The following is a 27,542-nucleotide window of genomic DNA, read 5'->3' on the forward strand; positions in this document are numbered from 1 at the left end:
GTGTTCGGAAGATTAATAATGTGGTCAAAAAAGTTAATGAATCAGCAAATGAAGGCAATATTAAAAGAGATATTGGATAGTTTTGAAGACTATTCAGATTATGCAAAGTCATTCTTACAGAAGAATTTACCTTCGATTAAATGATCAATTCAAGTATGTTATCTAAAGAAAGTATCAACTTGAAGCTTTCCTGAATTGATTTCTATTAGTGAAGAGGTAATGTGAAAATTTCTGATGACAGAATTAGACAGTTCAATAATGTTTCAATTGTATTGATGGCTGAGTGCAGTAGTGATAATCGGGAAGTTATTATGACTTCTTCTGGGTATTCTATGTGTATATTTATCCTCCAAAAGTATAGGTGACTATTTAATTATGAAAGGAATTCTTATTGTATGAGAACATTAGCTAATGATACTAATAAATGAAAGCATCGTTGGTCTGTTTGGGTTATGTTCGACATTGTTCTGTCTTTCTATGGTATATTATTCCTTGTATGAATATGTAAGTTGACAGTAAAATCTGTATGATATTAATAATTTATTTCTACTGGCTATTGTTCTGTTGAATATACGTGACGATTATATTGCTTCTGATATTGTGGATTTTAGTTTTTATGAGTGACATTGTTCTTTCTGAACATTTTCTGGGACATCATCGGAATTGATATTATTTTATATAGATTGTGGTCCTCAGATATTCTGTATAGCTTCAGGCGTTGAAAATTTCGCTATCCTAGTTTTCTTATGATTCTATGTGATTATCTGTAAGAGATCTCTATTTGATAGAGATGACTATATCTATTATATTTATAATTTCTATTCTGAAATTTGGAGTACTGCAGTACCATTATCAGAGTTATAAAAGTTGTGTTTCTACATTAGTTGTTGTTTAAACCATATTTGATTCTCTTCTGTGTTCAAATGCTCCATTAACAGTTAGGATAATATTTGTTTATAGAGTTGAGATATCGTTCTTATTAAGGTTTAATGATTTTTATTTGATTAAGATGACTTCAGCATATTCAGAGCTTCGATGATTAATATATGAGACAGCTTTATTATAAACTCTTTTCTAGTTCTCGTGAAAGATTCGACATCAGTAAAAGTGAAAATGATATAAGATCAAGATCAAATCTATATAATGGTATGTCTGAAGTTAACCTTCTAACAAGAAGAAAAGATTTCTTTGAAATGATTGATTCAGTAGTTTAGTCTGATTTAAATTAATTGATTGAAAGGATGATTAGGTTATATGTCTTTGAATTTATTCACCAGACTGGAGATAAACTCTAAAAGTACATGTGTGATTTGATGGATAGCCTAGAAGAAGAATTTGTGTTCCTAAAGATTTGATACAGAATTATATCTATCAGGACCATTCTATCTAAGAAATGTTATGGTAAATTAAAGATAATTCGATTGTTGAAGTTTTCTTTTGTACGAAGACAATATCAATCGAAATGTCAGATCTAATTCAGTTTGAGTTGAATAAAGAGTTTATGATTTTCAGTCATACGTTAATGAATAGTTTGAAGTGTGTTCAAATGAAAGGGTATGCAAAAATATCTTGTGATTATATACAGTTAAAGCTACATGAAAAGGGTTATGTGACATATTCGATGATTATAAGAATTTAAAATGTTTAATGTCAGAGAAATATCTGAATTTGGGAATAGTAAAAATGGCCTGAACTTTTAAAAGACCTTGAGTTAATATTTGATATTACAGAGTGAGATCTGAACTTGGCGCATCAAAGATAGTTCGAATTGTCGAAAAATTTTGAATTTGTAAGTTATAAGGGATTCAACGTAAATGGGTTTCTGATTCAGAATTTCAGATCAATGATTGGTTACTGAGAAGTTCTGAGATTGTACAAGAACTGCTACAGGTAATCTCGCAGTGGTAATTTGTCTGTTCATTCAGGATTGTTTCAGCTTGAGTTGATATCTAAGTAGTAATGAAATAGAATTTTGATGAACTTTGATTTAGGATTATTCTTATCATTGAAAATGATAGAGTGATCTGAATTATTATTAACTACTTGAAGAAATCTCTCTATACGTATGGAATTTCTCTTTTGATAAAACAGTTGAGTGATCCGTTCCTGTGTTGATAAGTCTACACCTGGTGCCAGTCATCATTCTTTTGGATTGAGATCTGAAACTCATATTGTGATTCGGAGAGAAATTACAGTAATCTGTGAGTATGAGATTGAATTGAAATCGGGAGACGCAATTCAAATTGTCGAAATATTTATTTGACATTGTGTTTAAGAATTTGAAAGCAATAAAGGAAGACTATTGTATGGTTGCAAGTACCGAAATTGTAACGTCCTGATTTTCGGATTTATTCGCGGTTTTTAGTATTTTGGTAAAGATTTTAAAATTTTGTATTTGGATGTGAAATTAATATTTTGAGTAGGTAAATGGGCTTATAGAAGGCCCATGTGTTGGCCAAAACCCGATTGAATTTTTGAATTTTGGACTTAGGAGTTAAGGGTTCTGGCTAAGTGGCCCTTGTATAGAGTTATGGGCAGATTGCATCACAAAAAGAGCTTTAGTAAAGTGGCAAGGGTGACGCCACTAGGCTCCTAAAAAGGTGGCATGTGGAGCATTGGGGAAAGCATGGGATCGATTCCCTGTGTTGACAAATAGATGCATTTATTTTTAAGTGCTGGAGGGGTAAGTGTTGGAGTCCAGGTGGATTCTGCTAGAGGAGAGTTTGAATCAGTCTAAACGCTTGGATTAATGAGTGATAAGGGGAGAGATTTAAGGGATTGGGAGAGAGGATAGGAGTTGGCCGAATTTTGGGAAATTGAAGAGGGAAAAATCGGCATGGGGTTTTGAGGTTAGTATTTCGGCACCTAGGGTATTGAGTGGTGCCGTTCTCTTCTGCTCAGACATCACAAGGTTATTCTTTTCTCTCTTCTTCCTCTCTAGCCGAAACTACCACTTCCCCTATTCTTCTTTTTTTTCTATTTTTCTTCTTCAGAACCATTCATCAATTCTGTTGTTCATCAACACTTGTGCCGAAACCACAAAAGCTGAAACCTCAAAAAAAATACATTAGTTGTGCCGATTTCTTCCAAGCCAAATCCTTCGATATTTTTGTGCCTAATAAACGACAATCATCTTTTCTAAACCCTAGATACCTGTCGGCAATTCTACATCAAGGTTATAGCCCCACAGTGCCATCTCCTTCATTACCCAAAAGCTGAAAAACCATAGATTTGGGGGCTTATAGCCGAAACTTCAAAACTCTGGGAGTCGAGTTTTACCATCGTTTGAAAGATAAATCCGCATCAGATTGCGTGGAGATAAAAAAGGAGTAAGGGGTAAGTGTTCATCATCTCAGATCTGGTCCTATTTTACAAAGTTAGGAAAAGCCGAAGTCCCTAAAATCTAGGGAGGCTGTCGATTTGGGCATGTGGCTCTAAGGGTTTTTAACTGGCGTTTTCTGTCAATGATTAGTGTCTTCTTAAGTGTTGGATTGAGGGCGTGGGTTGTTGGAGCAATCGGATTCGGAGCTAGCTATCAATTTTGGCAAAAAGGTAAGGTTTCAAAGGCTTTTAGGGACATGGTTCGATCATGGATAAGTAGGTTGTGTGTTTAGTGATTATGGTTTGTAAATAAGAACTGTGCTAATCAATTGTAGGACATCGGAAGAGATCTCAGTAGCAGTCGTCGCGAATCAGGTGTGTACCGAACACCCTTTCTTAGTTCAATTCGGCAAAAGTCGAAATGCCGAAATTCCGGCATTTCATGGGCTTGTGAGTATGCGAATGCTCTCAAGACATAGAGTAATTGTTATATCTAGCACCGCAAGGTGGTAATTAAGTTCGTGTGACATTTTAACGTACTTTGGAAAAAGAGGGTCTCGATGGGCCAAAACTGGGCCCAATGGGCTTACGGACCAATATGGGTAAGAGAGGGGCAAATTAGCCTGTTAGTTAGATGGTGGAACCAAATTGCATAAAACTGTTGAAAATTACTGAAGTAGCTTGTGTAGTTGCTAAGTTACGAAAATTACCCTAAAGAGCATAATTACTGAAATACCCCTAGGGTTTAAATTGGGCTAAACTGCATGATTGATTAATACTGTATTTTACATGATATGCTTTTATTAATATCTGTTGCATGGGATTAGGGTATTGATGGAGGAAGTATTGAAAGTGGTTCATCCACGTACTGGAGGCTTTGCCTCAACTTACTGATATTTGAGCAGCGTTGCTGCAATTGTGGAGTGTAGGGCTAGGTGGGTTGAGATATTCCCCACATGGGGTGTAGGGCTGCTACGGGTGCAGTGTAGCGGTTGGTGGGTTGAGTAGTCTCCCCAGATGGGTTTGCATGCATTACTACTATTGTTACCTATGTTACTGAACTGGGCCTTTGGGCCACACTGTTATGTTAAAAGGGGCTAAGGCCTTGCTACTATGTTCTGAAAAGGGCTTCAGTCCACTGTGTACTGTTATCTGAATAGGGCTTAGGCCTAATGGGCTCGAGTTGATTTGGGCTTTGGATGGGTTTCTGTATACACTGAGTTTTCCCAAACTCACCCCTTTTTCTTCCATCCTTCCAGGTAAGCCCTAGTTGGTGGACTTGGAGCTGGGCGGGATTCGGAGTGGCCACACGTTTTCTGCAAATTCGTTTTCTTCTGGTGAACTAGATTTTCCCATATTTTCGTTTATGGTTTTGGGTTTTTAAATGTAATAAGGCCGCTTAGTTATTTTTATGGTTTGGTTTGTTTCTTTATTATTTAATTCTATTATGATAAAACTGAACTATGATAACTAACGAAATGGATTAGCTCTAGGACGCGTTTTCAAAAACATTAAGTGATTTCAAAATAACACGAATACAAGTAAGACTTCCGCTAAGCAAACGTTTTCAACCTTAATAATTTTCTTAAGATGGACATAACCAAACGGTTTTCTCAAAAATTATACGAGATGTTAGAGTGTGGCAATGGCGGTGTGCATGTCTAGGATTGGATCCGAAGGGAGCTTGGTACTTAAGTAGTCCGACGGACTCACCTCCTCTTTTTCTGGTTTCCTACCTGGTGCACAGCTTCCATTCACTTTAACCTACTTTTAAAAGTGTCTTTTACAACACCAACTAAGTTTTTCCAAACTAAGTAATACGGAATGTTTTGAACGCATCGATGTGGCACATCAGATCCGGTCATAACGTCTAGGCCGGGTTTGGGGTGTTACAGAAATTCATTGTTTCAAGATCGAACTTTGTGAGAAGATGATCCATGGAATTAATTTCATCAGAGGAATTGAACAAAAAATGAAAGTAATTCCATACAGTTACAAGCAATTTCAACTTGATATCATATATAGCAGAAGACAGATCAAAATCTTAATTGTGAGATTAAAGAGATTTGAAATCCGAAGCTATGTAAAATTTTGAAATGTACTGTATGGAAGAGAATCCTTAATCTACTTATTGGTAAGATTTTCGCGGACGAAAATCCCTAAGGGGGAGAGTTGTAACAGCTCGATTTAGACCCAATTCAGAATGGTGGCTTTGGGACCACGAATCTCAGTCAGAAAAATATTTAAAAATTATTTTCAGTGTTTATTATGGGTGAATTTATATGTGTGAATTTTTTGTGCTTTAATTTTATCATTTGAGTGTCGATTTAATTAAAAGGACTTAATCGCGTAAAATGAAAATTTAATGATTAAATGTGAATGATGCCTAATTGATATTGCCTTTACAATATGAAGTACTAATGTTGTAATAAGGCCATTTATTATATGTGTAGGCGGTTTTAGATATGTTATATATGGTTTTCTAATTAAACTTTAAAGGCTAAATATGTAAAATAGTAAATAATATATACAATATATTATAACATAATTAAAAGCCATGTGAATGCGTTCATTTTTTGACCGAAAGAAACAAAAGAAAGAAATAAAAGAAAGCTTTAGGTATTTGGCACATTGGAAGCTTAATTAAGGTATGTAACTAGCTCGGTTTTTGATAATTTCTACATTTTTGAGATCGTTGCTTCGAGTACTACAAAACCCATGCTTGGATTTTTTATTTTGATGAATATTTTTAGTTATGCCATTGATGAGAGGTTGTGATTTTTGCTGTTTGATGATGAAATATGAAAGATATGTTTTAGATAAACATGTTTTGTATTGGATTTTTTGATGATTTTGAGTAATTAGGACTAAATTCCAAAAATAATAATTTTAGGGACTAAAATGTGAAATAAATGAAACATTTGGATTTTTTTGAGAGTGGGTAAAATTCTTCTCAACATGGGTATGCTAAAATTTTGTGTATTTTGTGTTTTGTGCAATAGGGACTAAATTGTAAAAAGTGTAAATGTCAGGGGTAAAATGGTAATTTTCCCATTTATGTGTTTTTGGACTAAATTTAATGAAATTATATTGAATTATTTTATTTTGAATACATTTAGTTCAAGAACCAAAGAAATCAGATTTGGATCGGAGGAAAAACTAAAATTGTCAATTAATCGTCCCATTTCGGTTACTGTTGTCCGAGGTAAGTTTATAAGCAAATAAACATAGTTATTTTTTTTAATAAAAATAAGTTACATGTGCTGAATTGATATATTGGAGAATGTATAAATGATAGCCAAATATGTGTACACTTGGGAGCTATGTTTACGATTCGATTCGATTAAGGTTTGATGTCTGAGAAGCCCTGTACGAACGTTAGAAATAGCTAGGATACATATATCATGACATAGGATTTCCAATATGTGTTCTCGTGTAAGACCATGTCTAGGACGTTGGCATCGATATACGATTTCGAGTAAGACCATGTCTGGGATATTGGCATCGTAATTGTGATTCGTGTAAGACCTTATCCGGGACAGTGGCATCGACATGTGATTACATGTAAGACCACGTCTGGGACATTGGCATTGTACGATATGTGTTATAATTTGAGTATCCTTTTTAATTCTGAATGGTTCAACGAGCAAGGATAAGTTATGAATGAATGTGGAAACAAGTTAAAATGAACAGGTATGTGACAATTTATTACCTTTTCGAATATAAGGTAAGTTGATTATTTGATATGTGATACAAGTTATATATGACGTTAATGGTAGTGATTGTGTATATGAAAATCTATATGTGGATTAATGTACAAGTATGTGATATTAATGTTTGATTTTTGAGCTTATATTCGGCCTAATGTTACATGAAGAATAAATTGAAATGTGAAATTCATATTGATATTAAAGGATTTTTGTGCATTCGATTAGTAGGTATTTGAAATGTGAACCTTAGAACGTGTTTATAGGGAAGTATATATATATACTCGGAAAAATAAGGTCTGTGTGATATTAAACATGTTAATGAAGCAATATGTGTTTGGAAATGTTATAATTTATGTATATATAAATGTTTGGTAATTAAATTTCATAAGTATGGCTTGGTTATGCCTTAACAAATTATCAATGCCATTGAGATAATATTTGAATTAAGAATTGAGCTATGAATGAAGTGAATGAAACCATAAGTTTAAGTATATGATTGGTCATATTCGATTTAATGATATATATATATGTATGATATGGAAATGTGAATTTCATACTTATGCCAAAATTTGTATGTGCATTTGTTTATATGGTAATTCAATGTCAAATCATGACTAAGGAAATGTGAGTTTTATAAATGTATTATCATAGTATGTATTCGATCAAGTGAAATTTTTATTGATATTAAGTATGAAAGATGATTTTGGACAAAGAACGAATGCATGTTCGGGCAGAACTTAATTTATGTTTAGTTATATGTGGATATTTAAATTTACAACTATGGTTTGATTATGTCTTATTAAATTATTATTGTTATTGAGTTAATGTTTTCTTATGACTTACTAAGCTAAGATAGCTTATTATGTGTGTGTATTTTTACTTCTATTTATAGATTTTGGAGACTAGTTGCAGGCTCGGGGATCGTCAGCGAAGTCTATCACACTATCGACTGCTTTCGGTACTTTTAAAAGTTGAATTAGAAACCTATGGCATGTATAGGCTATACTACTTTTTGAATATGGTTGAAGTTGTATATATATGTAAAAGCCATTCGAAAATGGCTTGTCCATTTTGTTAATCTTGGAATTTATGCTTTGGCTTGATGATTATGTTTGGTTGTGGTTTTGGTTGTGTAACACCACAAACCCGGCCTAGACGTTAAGGCCGAATCCGGTGTGTCACATTACCTACCACTAACCAAGTTACCTAGTTTACTAAAGTTTGGGTGAGCTTTGCAAAAACCATTAATGAAGTTTTAAGAGAAATGTTCCGATTCACTAGTGTGAGTCCTATCCATTATCGATTGTTAAGGGTTTAAAAAAACGTGACTTTTTGTTGTACTTTGAAAAGTTTTGTTTCGAAGACGTTTGGTTGTCGTGTCGATTTGAAACAAGTAATTTTTGATAAACCCAGAGTTAACCAATTTCAAGGAATCAATTTAAGTGATGTGAATCTCAAGTCGAAAACAATTTAAGTAATTTAAAAACCCAAAATAAACATTATAGAGCGGCCTTATTACAACTTTAACCAAAATAGAAATAATAAAAAATAAATGTGAAATTTAAAAGGAAGCTACTTGAAACTTATTTAAAACCAGAGATTTATTCTTCGTGGCCGCTCTGAATCCCGCTCAGCTCCAAGTCCACCAACTAGGGCTCACCTGCAAGGATGGAAGAGAAAGGGGGTGAGTTTGGAAAACTCACTGTATATGGAAAACCCATCCAAAGCCCAAGTCAGCTCAAGCCCATTGGGCCTAAGCCCTATTCAAATAACCACGGGTACTGGGCCGAAGCCCTTTTCAGAATACGATAGACTGGGTCTTAGCCCCTTTTCAGATAACAGTATGGCCCATAGGCCCATTCCAGAACAGAACAGACATATTTGTGTATGCAAGCCCAACCCAGCCTATAACCAACCGCTACACTCCACCCATACCAGCCCTCCACTCCATGTGGGGAATAGCTCAACCCACCCAGCCCTACACTCCACAGTTGCAGCATAGCTGCTCAGATATCAGTAAGTTGAGGCAAAGCCTCCAGTACATGGTCAAGCCACTTTCAGTACTTCCTCCATCAATAACCCAATCCCATGCATCAGATAATAATAACATGGCATGCAGTAAATAGTAAAAGTCAAACATGCATTCAGGTCAACCTTAACCCTAGGGGTATATCAATAATTTTGCTCCTTGGAGTAAAACTGCAAACTTTCCACCTATAAAGGTATTTCAGTAATTTTATCAATTTTAAGGGTTCTCATGAATGTTACGGTCCTTACTAGCCCATTTGTCATCGCAGTAATTTATTTATCTCAATTTCACAATTTTAGCCATTGGGCCCTAAAACCCCTAATAGGCCTTACAGAGTCCATTAGCAATTTAAGCCCATTTAATTCAAGTTTTATGACCAATTTACCGATTTAAGCAGTTTCGATTCTACAGTCTAACAGAACATACTTATTGCCTAATTTTTTATATTATAAATATTTTTATTATATTACCCGTATTGGCCCGTAAGCCCATTGGGCCCAGTTTTAGCCTATCGAGGCCCAATAACCGAAGTGCACGAAATTTTACACACGACTAACTTACCACTTTGTGATTTCAGATCTAATGATTTCTAAATGTCTTGCAAGCACTCGCACACTCAAAAGCCCATGAAATGCCAGAATTTTGGTATTTCGGCTTTTGCCGAATTGAACTATGAGAGGGTGTTCGATACAGACCTGTTTCGCGACGACTGCTACTAAGATCCCTTACGATGTCCCACAATTGATTACCACAATTCTTAGATTGCAACCCACAACAACCAATCCCAATATTCAGCAACCCATATTCAAACCATGCCCTAAGTCTAGTTGTTCCAAAGATCCAAGCCTTCGATCAAACCTCTAGAAGACACTAATCACCAAAAGAAGTCGTCGGTTAAAGACCTTTAAAGCCCTATGCCCAAATCGATAGCCTCACTAGATTTTAAGGACTTCGGCTTTTATAAATTGTAAAATAAGACTAGATCTGAGGTGATAAGCACTTACCACTTATTCCTCTTTGATTTCTACGCAGATCTAATACAGATCTATCCTCTAAACGATAGTAGAAATCGAATCCAGGAGATCTAAAGTTTCGGCTATAAGTCCCTAAATCTATGGTATTTCAGCTTTTTAAGTGATGAAGAAGATGACGATTTGAGGCTATAACTTTGAAGTAATGTTGCTAAAAGATACCAAGGGTTTAGAGAAGATGAAAATTGATCAAAAAGAGAAAAAATAACTGAAGGATTTTGGCTTGGGGAAATCGGCACAAGAAGTGAGTTTTCAGGATTTCAGCTTTTGTGGCAATCGGCTATGGAGGTTTTGTGGAGGATGGAATTGATAGAGGAGGAGAGTAAGGTGATCAGAAGGTTTCGGCTAGAAGAAAAAGCAAAAAGGAAGAAAGAGCAAAAAGGAAGAAAGAAAATGAAGGAAAAAGAGAGGAAGAAGAACTCGGCACCAAGGAGAAGGAATTTGTGTTTTCGGCTTTTGTGAGAGCATAGAAAGGATGAATGGCAGTGAAAGCTTTCAGGTGGCTAACCCTAATTCTCCAAGACAGAAAAAGAAAAGAACCTAACCCTAATATCAACTAAAACATTCAGCCCAACCTCCCTAAGGCCTTTGCTGAAATTCACTTAAGCTCTATCACATGCCTGGCACATGCACAAAAAAAAAGTAACAATATGCTTACCTTGTGACTTGAACTCTGGCTCCCCCTAAACATCCACACGTCACTGCCCAAACAGCTAGGTGGCGCCACATGCCACTTTACCACAGATCTTTTTATGTCCTATTTTACCACCTCAATTTGAAAAGCCCATATCGCCAGAACCCTCTCTCCCAAAATTAAAATTCAGGAATTGCCTCGAATTAAATTTACTCTTGGGCCTTTTTTCCCACACCATAAACCCTTCGTAATTTATTTAATTACTAAACTAAACATATGAAATAATAATAACATTTAAATTATTTGGGCCGTTTTCCACCCGAACCCAGACTCAAGGCCCAATACTTCCAGGCCCAAAAATCGGGGCGTTACAACTCTACTCCCCTTAAAGAAATTTCGTCCTCGAAATTTTCAAACTATCAACTAACCGTATTACTCAAGTCAAACCACTATGCTTCTGTTGCGCACTCTAATTAAAAATAATTCTTAGTACGACCCAAAACGTCTAATTACCAAAGTAAAGAAACATTTATCAAGTACGCATACAACTCGTAACACACACTTAAATAAAATAAGCTTGGCAATCCTGAGCTCGATGCTCCTTGGACCCACATCTAAAGCATGCTCCTGTCTTCCTATGGCATTCACCCGGATGACGCTCGTTGCAGTTCTTGCAGGTTGGAAAGTTTGGTCGTGTCTTAACATGCTTCACAGAACGAGGCTCGGTCTTTCGAGAACTAGAATCCTTCCTCTTCTTACACTCCAAGCACCCTGCTTGAAGCGTTTCCCTAATTTCCTTAATCTTGGTCTCCAATACTTCTTCTACCACTTTCCTTACTAACTCGGCCAGTGCCTCAGTCCCAAGTTCCGAGTTATAGCTACTCGAAGTTGGTATTTTTCTCTTACCCTCAGAATCCATATCAACACTCTACATTATCAGCATACATAACAATAACTACCAAGATCTCGATTCAAAAATTTCAGTATTTATACAGATGTCCTATGCTTAAAGAGCATTTCAAAGTTCTTGTTTTCACAGTATCGTATCCTAGCTACAGTCTCAGTCTTCTAAAGTTTTCAGTTTTCCCTACTGTCTCAGTTTCTACAGTTTCAGTATTACCCTAACTACAGAATCATAGTAGGGTCTCAATACTATCTATAGTAGTATAATAATATTTCAGTACAATACAGAATAAAAATACTTACAGACTTGGTGCCGGGGATTCAGTGTGCCACTTCTTTGGTTATCAAATTTTAGAAACCTAGAAAGACTTAAACCATTTTCAGATTGAACCTTAAAACATTTATACCTTGTAAAATATCTTTGAAAAGAATTTTCCAAAACCGTTTCCAAAATACCCTTCTTGGGCCTAAGTTTAGCAAAGTTTTTCGAAAAGTTTTTTAGACCCTGATCCACAGCTGAGTTGTTACAACCGGGCTCTGATACCATTAAATGTAACACCACAAACCCGGCCTAGACGTTATGGCCGAATCCGATGTGTCACATTACCTACCACTAACCAAGTTACCTAGTTTACTAAAGTTTGGGTGAGCTTTGCAAAAACCATTAATGAAGTTTTAAGAGAAATGTTTCGATTCACTAATGTGAGTCCTATCCATTATCGATTGTTAAGGGTTTAGAAAAATGTGACTTTTGTTGTACTTTGAAAAGTTTCGTTTTGAAGACGTTTGGTTGTTGTGTCGGTTTGAAACAAGTAATTTTTGATAAACCCAGAGTTAACCAATTTCAAGGAATCAATTTAAGTGATGTGAATATCAAGTCGAAAACAATTTAAGTAATTTAAAAACCCAAAATAAAAATAATAGAGCGGCCTTATTACAACTTTAACCAAAATAGAAATAACAGAAAATAAATGCAAAATTTAAAAGGAAGCTACTTCAAACTTATTTAAAACTAGAGATTTAATCTTCGTGGCCGCTCTGAATCCCGCCCAGCTCCAAGTCCACCAACTAGGGCTCACCTGGAAGGATGGAAGAGAAAGGGGGTGAGTTTGGAAAACTCACTGTATATGGAAAACCCCTCCAAAGCCCAAGTCAGCTCAAGCCCATTGGGCCTAAGCCCTATTCAGAATACGATAAACTGGGCCTTAGCCCCTTTTCAGATAACAGTATGGCCCATAGGCCCATTCCAAAGTAGAACAGGCATATCTATGTATGCAAGCCCAACTCAGCCTATAACCAACCGCTACACTCCACCCGTACCAGCCCTCCACTCCATGTGGGGAATAGCTCAACCCACCCAGCCCTACATTCCACAATTGCAGCATAGCTGCTCAAATATCAGTAAGTTGAGGCAAAGCCTCCAGTACGTGGTCAAGCCACTTTCAGTACTTCCTCCATCAATAACCCAGTCCCATGCATCAGATAATAATAACATGGCATGCAGTAAATAGTAACAGTCAAACATGCATTCAGGTCAACATTAACCCTAAGGGTATATCAGTAATTTTGCTCCTTGGAGTAAAACTATAAACTTTCCACCTACAAAGGTATTTCAGTAATTTTATCAATTTTAAGGGTTCTCATGAATGTTACAGTCCTTACTAGCCCATTTGTCATCGTAGTAATTTATTTATCTCAATTTCACAATTTTAGCCATTGGGCCCTAAAACCCCTAATGGGCCCTACAGTGCCCATTAGCAATTTAAGCCCATTTAATTCAAGTTTTATGACCAGTTTATCGGTTTAAGCAATTTCGATTCTACAGTCTAACAGAACATACTTATTGCCTATTTTTTTATGTTATAAATATTTTTATTATTATTATTACCCGTATGGGCCCGTAAGCCCATTGGGCCAGTTTTAGCCTATCGAGGCCCAATTACCGAAGTGCATGAAATTTCACACACGACTAACTTACCACTTTGCAATTTCAGATCTAATGATTTCTAAACATCTTGCGAGCACTTGCACACTCAAAAGCCCTACAAATTTTGGTATTTCGGCTTTTGCCGAATTGAACTATGAGAGGGTGTTCGATACACACCTGTTTCGCGATGACTGCTACTGAGATCCCTTACGATGTCCTACAATTGATTACCACAATTCTTAGATTGCAACCCACAACAACCAATCCCAATATTCAGCAACCCATATTCGAACCATGCCCCTAAAGCCTTTAGAATCTTACCTTTTTGCCGAAAACCGATGACTAGATCTAAGTCTAGTTGTTCCAAAGATCCAGGCCTTCGATCAAACCTCTAGAAGACACTAATCACCAAAATAAATCGTCGGTTAAAGACCCTTAAAGCCCTATGCCCAAATCGATAGCCTCTCTAGATTTTAGGGACTTCGACTTTTCTAAATTGTAAAATAAGACTAGATCTGAGGTGATGAGCACTTACCACTTATTCCTCTTTGATTTCTATGTAGATCTGATGCAAATCTATCCTCTAAACAACAGTAGAACTCGATTCCAAGAGATCTGAAGTTTCAGCTATAAGTCCCTAAATCTATGGTATTTCGGCTTTTTAAGTGATGAAGAAGATGACGATTTGAGGCTATAACTTTGAAGTAATGTTGCTGAAAGATACCATGGGTTTAGAGAAGATGAAAATTGATCAAAAAGAACAAAAATAACTGAAGGATTTTGGCTTGGAGAAATCGGTACAAGAAGTGAGTTTTCGAGATTTCGGCTTTTATGGCAATCGGCCATGGAGGTTTTGTGGAAGATGGGATTGACAGAGGAGCTGAGTAAGGTGATCAGAAGGTTTCGGCTAGAAGAAAAAGAAAAAAGGAAGAAAGAAAATGGAGGAAAAAGAGAGGAAGAAGAACTTGGCACCAAGGAGAAGGAATTTGCGTTTTCGGGTTTTGTGAGAGCTCAGAAAGGATAAATGGCAGTGAAAGCTTTCAGGTGGCTAACCCTAATTCTCCAAGACAGAAAAAGAAAAGAACCTAACCCTAATATCAACTAAAACATTCGGCCCAACCTCCCTAAGGCCTTTGCTGAAATTCACTTAAGCTATATCACATGCCCGGCACATGCACACAAACAAAAAAAAAGTAACAATATGCTTACCTTGTGACATGAACTCTGGCTCCCCCTAAACATCCACACGTCACTCCCCAAACACGTAGGTGGCGCCACATACCACTTTACCACAGATCTTTTTGTGTCCTATTTTACCATCTCAATTTTAAAAGCCCATATCGTCAGAATCCTCTCTTCCAAAATTAAAATTCAGGAATTGCCTCGAATTAAATTTACTCTTGGGCACTTTTTCCCACACCATAAACCCTTCATAATTTATTTAATTACTATGCTAAACATATGAAATAATAATAATAACATCCAAATTATTCGGTCTATTTTCCACCTGAACCTAGACTCAAGGCCCAATACTTTCAGGCCCAAAAATTGGGGCGTTACAGGTTGATTTGGTTTTGGTATATATAAGTATGGTTATGTTTGATATTTTACTCATGAGTTTATTGATTCAAATATGCCTTGTATTTGGTTTGATTGAGAAATGGGAATTTGTGCATATATGGCTAAAACTTTGGTTTTATAATGATAGGTATAAAATTTGATTGATAGTGTACTTTCATTGAATAGCCGAATATAAAATGACTTAATATGGTCTTGTGATTTGGAAAAAGTATATTTCCTATATGTATTTTAAAGCATATGAATTTAACTTGTTTATATCGGCAATTGTATTTGAATTTTCACCATTTGAATAGTAAATTTGGATGCTTTGTTGTGTGTTTTCAAATTATGTTAGTTTATTAATAATTATTGCCGCGTAAGAGATATATGTTTAAGACATGATATTCATATATAATGAATGTGTTAGCTTATTAAAATTCTTTCATTAAGTAAAGAAATGGATAAGAATTATGTTGGTAAATTAATCACGATTTGGTATCTATATATATATTTACATATAAATATATGAAGTGATGGGTTGATTTATATATAATGGTATGTGAGTAGTTGAATATGTATTTGTTGAATTGGTCCTGAATATAAAGTTTGTTATATTGCAAATACATAGTTGTATTGTTCTTAATGTGATATGAAAATTTTGGATAATGTTTGGAATTAGTTCTATGTAAGAACATACGCTTGTAAAGACATTTAGTAAGTTAAAAGTAGACATTGAAATATGCATTGCTATATTGGGCTGAGGTTTTGTAAAGTGACTAAATGAATAGTACTTTAAGTTATAAGGAATTAAGTTTGTTATTTTTTAAATGGTGTCAGATGGAGCTTGTCAAAAATGAGATGTGTTTGAATATCTTTATTTATTATGTCTTATATATGTGTTTATAGATTGTAATATTATATTATATTTATGGTATGAACAAATGCAATGAGATAAAATGATATGTTCAGTGCTTATTGCTTATGAATTATAAATCTGATTATGTGTTTAGAAAGTACCGCAATATGATTTGCAAAGAGATTAATTTAGTTTTATTTATATTAATAATTATTTGTTTTAAGAGTTTCAATAAAATTATGCATATGATTATTCGAAAGTTATGTTTCGTCTGGTAATACCTCGTAACCCCTTTCCGGCGACGGATACGGGTTAGGGGTGTTACATTTATCCCATGCTTAGCACATTTATGGATGGTTTCTCCTTAGATTTGGTGAATTCGATGCTCCTAATTCTTTAATTTCATGTTTTATACTTAGGTGAGCATAGGAGAGTAAAAAGAGCAAAATACGGTGAAAATGGACCCACCTGGGAAATCAACATGACCTGGACTTCCTCACACGGGTAAGCCACACAGCCGTGTCCATTTGGTAGGATCGAAGCACGACTTACATGGGTAGACTACATGCCCGTGAGTATTTAACAGCCTTGACCACGGGCTGGAGCAATCACACACGGGCGTGTCCGTGTCGAGCCCAAGTATAGTCCTATTCATAAAAGGCTACTTTTGAGGGCTCTTAGGCATTCTAAAGCCAATTAAAAACTTGAGGAGGCACTTAGAACACACACACGGGGTAGGAGGCAAGGAATTACTCAAGGGAAGCCGATTGATTCATCTCAGAAACCGAATTCATCATCAAGACTGAAGATCTCCCTCCAATTTCCATTCAGGGGTTTTGGGTTTTCTTTATGTTTTGTATTCATTATTCTTCTTAGATGTTTTCTTTTATAATTATGAACTAAACCCCCAAATACCTAAGGGGAATGAAACCTAAGACGGATCTTGTTATTATTATCAGAATTGTATGATAAATATTTGACTTGTTCTTAATTATGTGTTCTTAAATCTTGTCTTAATATTCCAGGGTATTGATTCACGTTAATGCACTTATTCAGAGGAGCAAAAGTCCCTATCTAAGAGTAAATTTGTCATAATTAAGCGGAGTTCGTTGCACCCCTAGAGATAGGGTGACAAGATTTTTCCGGATTAGGGTGAAACCTAATAAGAGGATCCATAGATTGAGTTAATGCAACACTAGTGCGTTAATTAGAAAGAGATTTCAATTAATCAACCTAGGGTTAGACGTTATTAGTCTTAAGAGAGATAATAATATAACTTAGGGATTTTTACGAATCAAGTCAAATGAATAAATCGTCTGATTCAGAGTCAAATAACAAGTGAAGTCTAGGTGGATTTTTCCTTGGGTATTGTCTTAATCAATCGAGTTTTCCCAAAAGCTTTTCCCCAATTTCTCTCTGTGCACTCTTAGTTTAGTTAATTAGTTTAGATAAACAAATCCCTTAATTTTTAGGCAAGATAATAAAAAGAAAGTAATTACTAGTACTCTTGGTTCCTTTGGGTTCGACAATCTGGTCTTGCTAAAGCTATACTACTGTTCGATAGGTACACTTGCCTTCATCGTGATTATAGTTAGTTTCAAGAATGATTAATTATAAATTTTTAAAACCTGTCACAAATATCACGTATCAAGTTTTTGGCGCCGCGGGGGCTCTTCTTTGAGATCATCGAGCCGACATACCTCGAGCTCACAATGGAACTCTGCTTGACCAACCATCTTCAAGTCGTCATGACAAACTTCGACGATCCTGGAACGGTCCAGTTCTGCCTTGGTGGTCTAGTGTGCCAGTTGAGTGTACTGGATTTTGGAATTGCACTAGGGCTGTACACAGAGGAGTTCATGGACGACAATGAACTCGACACCCTCCATCGCCACATCCACTACTCTCCCTCAAAGTGCTGGAAGGACCTCATCCCTACCTCGGCCACCTATGATCCTAGTCGCTCTAAGGCATCAGCCCTCGCCCCATCCCTGCAATACCTACACACCATCTTGGCCTACACTCTGACAAGACGGTGAGAGAGCACCAGCATCGTCAACACTCACGACGCCTATTTCTTGTGGAGCATGGCGAACGGGCACGTCTTCGACCTTGCTTATTTTATTGTCCTCGCCATCCGCCATCAGACAGAGCGGCATAGGAGAGGAGTCATCTCTATCGGGCCCTATGTGACTTGATTGGCTCGGCATTTTGGGCTCCTCAACACAGCGGCACAATTATCCTCTCTCACTCTCATCAGCCAGATGTCTCCACAGGGCATCTTGAGCATGCTACATATGAGGATGATCGAAAAACGACGTGGAACCTACCCTCCTCAGTACCGCCTTGTCCAGTCCACCAAGGAGGAGGACCCAAAGGACATTACTGATGATGTCTCTCCACGTCATGAGGACCCACCATCTCAGCCACCACCCATCCATCATCCAGTTCATGCAGTGGCTTCATACTCTAACATCTCTAAGCGCCTTACTCGATTTGAGCAGTAGCGTTTTCAGCGTTTTGATCACATTGATGCTACTCTTCATCAGATTTGTCAGCACCTTCACATCTCATTGCCACCACCACCTCGCGAACCATCCAGCGATGACGATGTTTAAAGACTTTTTATTTTTTATTTTTATTTCCACTTTTATCTTTATTTATCTTCTTTAGGTACTTTTTATTTTATTTTCCTTTAATATTATTTTAATTTTAGGTTCTATAATTGTTATTGAATAATTTATAGTTTCGGCTATTTCATTACGAGTAATTATCCTTCCTTATATTTCCTAAAGAGTTTTTGATTTTATCACAGTTATAAAGAGCTCCAAAGCTCATCATCACTTAGGAAATAAAAACTCCACTAGAAAAGGTTCTCTACGATTGCCATGTCCTGCTCGACCACGACCATAGCTACTACCAGATATCATATTCTTTTGGCGCAGGACTTATGGACTAATGAACCTCTACCACCATCTGAGTATCCTCCTCCACTCTCATCATTACCTTGGCCAATTATTCTCCACAACTCCAATTCAAGGAGTTCATTCATCATTCAGGAAGTTTCACTTCTCTCCCTATCTTATGATTATAGATCTATATTTTTGAATATATCTTTGTACATTGAGGACAACGTACATCTTAAGTGTGAGGGGTCTTTTATATCATTATCAGAAATCCCTGAATTTTGTCTTATTCTCATGTGATCTTCTCATACCACTATTAGAATGAATTTTGATTAAGTTATGATTTTATTGATATGTATTGAATTACAACATAGGCATTTATGCATTGATCGTTTAAACTTTAAGACATTCAGGAATCAAGCATGATAATTTGATTTTTGAGAATTAAAAATTTTTAGGTTGTTTCCCCAAGTTTAGATATTATCTTGAGTTGAAATTCACAAGTTTAAACATCAAAAAACCATAATTTTTGTGAGATCTTGAGCCTTTAGAGCATATCTTACTTCTTTCATGCTCACTTTTATTATAAGTGCGTCTGTATTGATTTGTTATTCTAGAACTTGCTTGATTATGCATGTCAAGACCACACCATTTGATTTGATATGTCGAGATGATAAAGGCACTTAGGTCTAACCCACTCACTCCACAAAAGCTTACCTTCATAATTAACCCTTAGTGAACCCCCTTGAGCCTAGCAAGCCATTAATTGATTTACCCTCAATATTAACCAATAACCCATTATTGTTGAAATCCCCTAATTTGATCCTTATTTTTGTCGAGATTTGATTTGAATTAATTACTTAGCTATGTTTTATTCTTCGTTGCAATAATTAAGTTCTATGTTATTTGACTTGTTCTTAAAAAAAGCAATACTTATATACATATTAGTAGTAATTCATCGTTTTTGAGCTTGAGTGTTAATTCCATATTCTAAGAAGAAGCTCATTTGTATTCAACTGATAATTAGTTATTTTTCTAGTTAGGTGATTTTTTTTTCAATTCAATCTCGATTCTAACCTTTTCTTTCAGCTTGTGACCACAACTCCTAACCAAAGCCACGTTACAACCCTCTAAAGACCTTTTTGATTGATGTATCATCTCAATATATAGCGGTGGAGATTTGATTTTCATGCAAGCCTATGGTAATAACTTTTCACATTGACTAATGAGTGCTTTATTTGATGTCCTTAAACAACTCAAGTGATTTGAGTGAATCTTTAGTGAGGATGTTAAACTCTGTGATATTTTGATCAAAGGTGATTACTTAGATGGGGGGGACACCTATGTTTTCGTGATAAAATGCTCAACTTGGAATGTTTGAAACTTTGATGTACTTCTAGTTGAATTTTCAATGTATGATTACTTATGGATTATTTTGAGTTATTATTGATAGGGATTATAAATTAAGAATAATTTATTTTGTTTGTGAGTTGAGGATTTTGCTTGAGGACAAGCAAACGCTTAAGTATGGGGGTATTTGATAAATCGTAATTTATACATATTTTTGTCCAATGCTTAGCACATTTATGGATGGTTTCTCCTTAGATTTGATGAATTCAATGCTCCTAATTCTTTAATTTCATGTTTTATACTTAGGTGAGCATAGAAGAGTAAAAAGAGCAAAAAATGGGCCAAAATGGAGAAAGTGGACCCACAAGGGAAATCAACATGGCCTGGACTTTCTCACACGGGTAAGCCACACAGCCGTGTCCATTTGGCAGGATCGAAGCATGACTTACACGGGTAGACTACACTCCCGTGCCTATTTAACAGCCTTGACCATGGGCTGGAGCAATCGCACACGGACGTGTCACACGGGAGTGTCCCTGTGGAGCCCAAGTATAGTCCTATTCATAAAAGGCTACTTTTGAGGGCTCGTAGGCATTCTAAAGCCTATTTAAACACATAAGGAGGCACTTAGAACACACACACAGAGTAGGAGGCAAGGAATTACTCAAGGGAAGCTGATTGATCCATCTCAGAAGCCGGATTCATCGTTAAGACTGAAGATCTCCCTTCAATTTCCATTCAGGGGTTTTGGGTTTTCTTTATGTTTTGTATTCATTATTCTTCTGAGATGTTTTCTTTTATAATTATGAAATAAATCCCCTAAATACCTAAGGGGAATGAAACCTAAGATGAATCTTGTTATTATTATCTGAATTGTATGATAAATATTTGACTTGTTCTTAATTATGTGTTCTTAATTCTTGTCTTAATATTCCAGGATATTGATTCAAGTTAATGCACTTATTTAAAGGAGCAAAAGTCCCTGTCTAAGAGTAAATTTGTCATAATTAAACAGAGTTGATTGCACGCCTAGAGATAGGGTGACAAGATTTTGCTGGATTAGGGTGAAACCTAATAAGGGGATCCATAGATCGAGTTAATGCAACACTAGGGCATTAATTAGAAAGAGATTTCAATTAATCAACCTAGGGTTAGATGTTATTAGTCTCGAGAGAGATAATAATATAACTTAGGGATTTCTACAGATCAAGTCAAATGAATAAATCGTCTGATTCAAAGTCAAATAACAAGTGAAGTCTAGGTGGATTTTTCTTTGGGTATTGTCATAAGCAATCGAATTTTCCCAAAAGCTTTTCCCCAATTTCTCTCTGTACACTCTTAGTTTAGTTAATTAGTTTAGATAGACAAATCCCTTAATTTTTAGGCTAGATAATAAAAATAAAGTAATTACTAGTACTCTTCGTTCCTTTGGGTTCGACAATCTGGCCTTGCTAAAGCTATACTACTGTTCGATAGGTACACTTGCCTTCATCGTGATAATAGTTAGTTTCAAGAACGATTAATTATAAATTTTTAAAACCTGTCACGAGTATCACGTATCAGTTGGTAAATTGAGAATATTGATTATAATATGGCATGAATGATGTAAGTTTTGGTATTGAAATTGGCTGAAATTATAGTGAAAATGTGTTTGGTTTGATGCTTGTAGTTTTGACCCAAATTAGGTGGCAAATTAGCTTTTCAAATGGCCTATTTTTGTCCACACGGGCAGAGACACATGCGTGTGTCTCAGCCATTTGCGACACATGGTCATGTTACACGACCGTGTGTCCCCTATGGTACCCTACGATTTTAAGTCAGTCTTGAGCATGGTCAAGGCTTACGGCCGTGTGATTAGCAGTGTGAACAAGTTAGTTTTGACCATGGCTAAGGCACACGGGCGTATCTTGTGGCCTTGTGAACAAGTCAGTATGTATGCCCTGTTTTGATGCGGCCTAGACACACGGGCGTGTCTAATGCCGTGTAAGGCACATGGCCTGTTCACATGGACGTGTGACCTGTACAACTTTGAAAAAAATGTTTAAGTTTTGAAAAATTTTGTATGAGCTCGGTTTAGTCCCAACCCCTTTCTAATGCATGCTTAAGGTCTTGATGACCTATATAAGGGACTCTATGATAATGTTTGACTAGGATCATAAATCATGTATATGTATTATTCGTAAAATATTTTGATTTGCCCAGTAACGCCTTTAACTCTAGTTCAGCAACGGATACAAGTTAAGGGTGTTACATTTGGTTAGTATCAAAGCTACGGTTTAGTCGATTCTAGGACTAACGCAGTGTATGTGAGTCTAGCTATATATGTCATATTTATGAACTGCGATAGTGTGATGAATCTTGACAGTAAAAATGTATTTTTATATAGCAAATGAATCCCGAACGACCCATAGCTGACGATGTCGAGAGTAATGCGCCTGCTCCCGCGCAAGGGACAGCGCCATCCGATTCTAGATCGGCTACGAGTAGCATGATGGAGAGGCTAGACAAGCCTTCTATCAAATGATGAATGATTGGCTCAGTCAGTACATTAGAACTAATCTGACTGTACAACAACCCCCAATTCCACCTGTTCCTCAATAAGTCCCTATTATGCCACAAGCTAATTTGACTCTGTTAAATAAGCTTTCAGTTGATAAAATTAAAAAATATGGGGCCGAATAATTCCATGCTACTACTATTGATGATGCTGAAAGAGTTGAGTTCTGGTTAGAGAACACTATACGAATGTTCGATGAATTGTCTTTGAATCTGGATGAATGCATAAAATGTATTGTTTCACTTCTGAGAGATACAGCATATCACTGGTGGAAGACTTTGATATCGGTGGTTCCAAGAGAGTGAGTCACCTGGGATTTCTTCCAAGTTTAATTCCAAAAGAAATATATCAGTTAGAGATTTATCGACTAGAAACGTAAAGAGTTTCTTGAGCTTAAACAAGGCCGTATTTCTATTATATAATACGAGCTAGAATTTGTAAGACTAAGTCAGTATGCTCGAGAATGTTTATCTATTGAGGCAATAATGTGCAAAAGATTTGAAGATGGTCTAAATGAAGATATTCGTTTGTTAGTCAGGATTCTAGAGATAAAAGAGTTTGTAGTGCTTGTTGAACGAGCATGTAAAGCTGAAGAGCTCGGGAAAGAGAAAAGAAAAGCTGATTAAGAAGCTAAAGAAGTGCGAAAGAGATAATCGAGCAAGCCATTTCAATCTGCATCAAAGAAGTTCCGAGATGATTTTAGTCATTCAAAGGTAACTGTGGGACATTCGAGTAGAGATCGTGCAAGATCACATTCAACCTTCAGAGATCCAACTACATCTGTTGCCAGTGTTGGAAATGTTCGATCTAGTCGCCCTGAGTGCAAACACTATGGTAAAAGACATCCCGACAATTGTAGATTGTATGATCAGGCTTGTTTCAAATGTGGATTATTAGACCATTTTATCCGTGATTGCCCCGAGTTTATCGAGCAAGAAATTGTGCAAAATCTGAGGCCAAGTGGCAATGCATCTCATGGTAGACCTCCCAAATATACGGGTAATGTGAGTGGCAGTCAGAGGGGAAATAAAGACACTGATGTTCGATCTGAGGCTAGAGCACCTGCCAAAGCCTACGCCATTCGAGCTCGTGAGGAAGCTTCATTGTGACGCCCTCACGCCCGAGATCGTCGCCAGAGTCAAGCTTGAGGTGTTACTAAACTTAATTCATCAATTTAATAGCTCAAACAATTTATTTTTAAAATTTCCAGACAAGCTAGCTAACTGTATCACAGTCGCTTAAAAATTCATATCTAGACTTTCAAAACTTGAAATCCAATTCTGTAAATTTTTACTGAAACTAGACTTATATATCTATTTAATAATTGTTTTCTAGAATTGTTTGTCAAGCCAATTAGTACATTTTATTAGTTAAAGTATCTCTTGTTTTAGGGTTCGACTACTCTCACCCCTGTGTATTACGAATCAGATATCTCCCTGTACAGAGTTTCAATGACTATGCCGTTTGTTTCTTATAAAACTAGACTCAATAAGGATTTCATACATGTAAAGATAAAACTCCTAATTGTTTTTTTACAATTTATAGTGAATTTTTAAATTCAGAAAAGGGGATACAGAGATCACTCTGACCTTGTTCCACCAAAACTTAAATATCTCACAAAATATAACTCATATACCTTTTTGTTCCATCCATATGAAAATAGACTCATCAAGCTTCAATTTCATAACTTACTCATCATTTAATTCCATTTCTACTATTTTTAGTGATTTTTCAAATTTACATCACTGCTACTGTCAGATTTTGTTTTATGGCAAATTTTACTCTACTATAGATTTTCATGGACTAAATAGCATTTTAAACATACATAACATCAAATATGACTTAGATTGGCCATTCCAATGGCTAATCATTTACAAACCCTTTTCTTTCCAAACCATAGACATATCGTAAGATCGTTTACATAAAGAGAGTATGTTGCCATACATGCCACATTCAAAACACATAAGCCATTTTACCAATTTAGGCCTTCGGATAGTGTGGACGAATCTTCGACCTATCCCGATTCTCAAGCCGGCTTGTCAACAACTACAATGAATGAAAAGGAGGGGGTAAGCATAAATTCTTAGTAAGTTCACATGCAAATAGCAAGTAACATAATCATGAAATTCCACATAAAACATCATTTGCATAAACAACACCAAGACATTCATGTTTCATTTGCATTTAATATCTTTCTACGATTTCATACCAAGTTCTCAACCTGAGGATTTAAACACATACCTGTCAAATTTTCTCATTCACCACACTTACCAATATGTCACCTTTGTTTTAGGCATTTTTCTCATTCACTTAATATTCACCCGTTGAACACATCGGAATATAATTCGAATACGCGGATTTCATGAATGTAAGTGCCATACCCGCAGCTAGACAAACTCAATAGCCTGCGGAACTTACGTAGCCAAGCTACCATGTAACCCGCCCATAAGTGACTCGAACTCAACTCAATGAGCTTGGGCGTTCGCATCCATAAGTGAACTCGGACTCAACTCAACGAGTTCGGATGCCTAGTTACATCTCACGAACTCGGACTCAACTCAACGAGTTCGGAACTCAAATATTCTAGTGACATGTCACTTGTACTCTAATCTATTCCTAAGGTTCAAACGGGCTTTTTCCTTGATCTCACATCTTTGCCGTCTTCCACGGAATATCGGAACCGATACTCGGTGATAGTTCATACTCATCAAGTAATTCACATAATTGCATATTATTCAACAATAACCACAAAACATAACATTTCATGATAATAATAAGCATCATATCATATAAACAAAATTAAATTGCTTAAAATGACAATTATGTTACTACATTTACACATGAACTTACCTCGATACAAAATTATTAGCAATCGAGCCTATTCTTCGTAAACTTTGTTTTTCCCTCGATCGCGACTTGAATCTCGTTTCTCTTGATCTATAATGCCAAATTAATCTTATTTAATACATACATTCATCAAAACAGCATTTAATACGAACTTTGGCAAAATTACATTTTTTCCCCTAAACTTTTGCATAATTACACTTTTGCCCCTAGGCTCGGGAATTAAACTTCATCCCTTATTCTTATGTTTTATGACACGCTGATCATTTTTCCATTCTATGGCAACATCAAATTCACACTCTAACATGTACTTATGACTATTAGGTATTTTTACCGATTATGTCATTTTACTCATTTTCGCTTAAAACCGAGTAGCACAAGTTTTCTAACATAATTTAAAATCTCATATTCTATCATAAAACACCAAAATACACAAATTTCACCTATGGGTATTTTTCCAAATATGAACCCTAGTTTGAATTATTGCTAGAACAAGCTTAATCAAATTATCGGGATTCCAAAAACGTAAAGAACTTGAAAAACGGGGTTAGAACGGACTTACTATTGAGATTGGAAAGCTTGAAAACCCTAGCCATGGCTTCCCTCATGCTAATTTCGGCCTTCTTTAAAAAGATAAGTCAATTTTGGCATTATTTTCCCTTTTTATTTCTCTTAATTACCAAATGACCAAAATGCCCTTCCTTACTAAACTTTCAAAAATTCCATCCATGTCCAATTTTTGTCCAATTTTTAGTCTTATGTTTCGGGACCACAAAATCTGAGATAGAAATAATTATTTTATGATTATTTTGAGGTCTATGATATGATTGCATGATTGTGTGAAAATTTCGTGAAGAATTTCTATGCATAAAGTGCTCAATTTGAAGTTAGGGACTAAATTGAATAAGTTGCAAAACTTGCATTCTAGAAGTTTCTAGTATGAAATTGCTTTGAAATATTAATTAGGAGGTCTTAAATAGCAATTTGACCAATTTCTAAGTGATGGACAAAAATTGGACATGGATGGAATTTTTGAAAGTTTAGTTGGGAAGGGCATTTTGGTTATTTGGTAATTAAAAGAAATAAAAAGGGAAAATAAAGCCAAAATTGACTCATCTTTTTCATGGAGGCCGAAATTAGCATGGGGGAAGCCATGGCTAGGGTTTTCAAGCTTTCCAAGCTCCATAGTAAGTCCGTTCTAACCCCGTTTTTCAAGTTATTTACGTTTTTGGAATCTCGGTAATTTGATTAAGCTTATTCTAACAATAATTTAAGCTAGGGTTCATATTTGGAAAAATACCCATAGGTGAAATGTGTTTATTTTGATATTTTATGATAGAATATGAGGTTTCAAATTATGTTAGACAACTTGTGCTACTCGGTTTTGAGTGAAAACGGGTAAAAAGGGCTTAATTGGTAAAAATACCTAATAGTCATAAGTATATGTTAAAGTGAGAATTTGATGTTTCCATAGAAGGGAAAAGTGATCAGCATGTCATAAAACATAAGAATAAGGGATGAAGTTTAATTCCCGAGCCTAGGGGCAAAAGTGTAAATATGCAAAAGTTTAGGGGCAAAATTGTAATTTTTCCAAAGTTTGAGTTAAAAACTTTTTTGAATAGGACATTAATTAAATAAGTAAAATGTGATGTTTTAGATCTCGAAAAACAAGATTTGAACCTAGAATGGGAGAAAAATCAAAAATTGAGAAAGTTGGTAAAATGGCCGTTTTAGTATCGAGGTAAGTTCATATGTATAATAAGCATTAATTTATGCATTTTTCAATGTAAAATTGATATATTTACTATGATTTCTGAGGTGTTGAAAGTATGTAAGTTGGTATGATAATAATACAGTAATAATGTTGTAATTTATATTAGAAGGTTAAATTTAGTGAATTAATTGAATTATGTT

The sequence above is a fragment of the Gossypium hirsutum genome, chromosome A03, assembly GCF_007990345.1.
Source record: "Gossypium hirsutum isolate 1008001.06 chromosome A03, Gossypium_hirsutum_v2.1, whole genome shotgun sequence".
Lineage (NCBI taxonomy): Eukaryota > Viridiplantae > Streptophyta > Magnoliopsida > Malvales > Malvaceae > Gossypium > Gossypium hirsutum.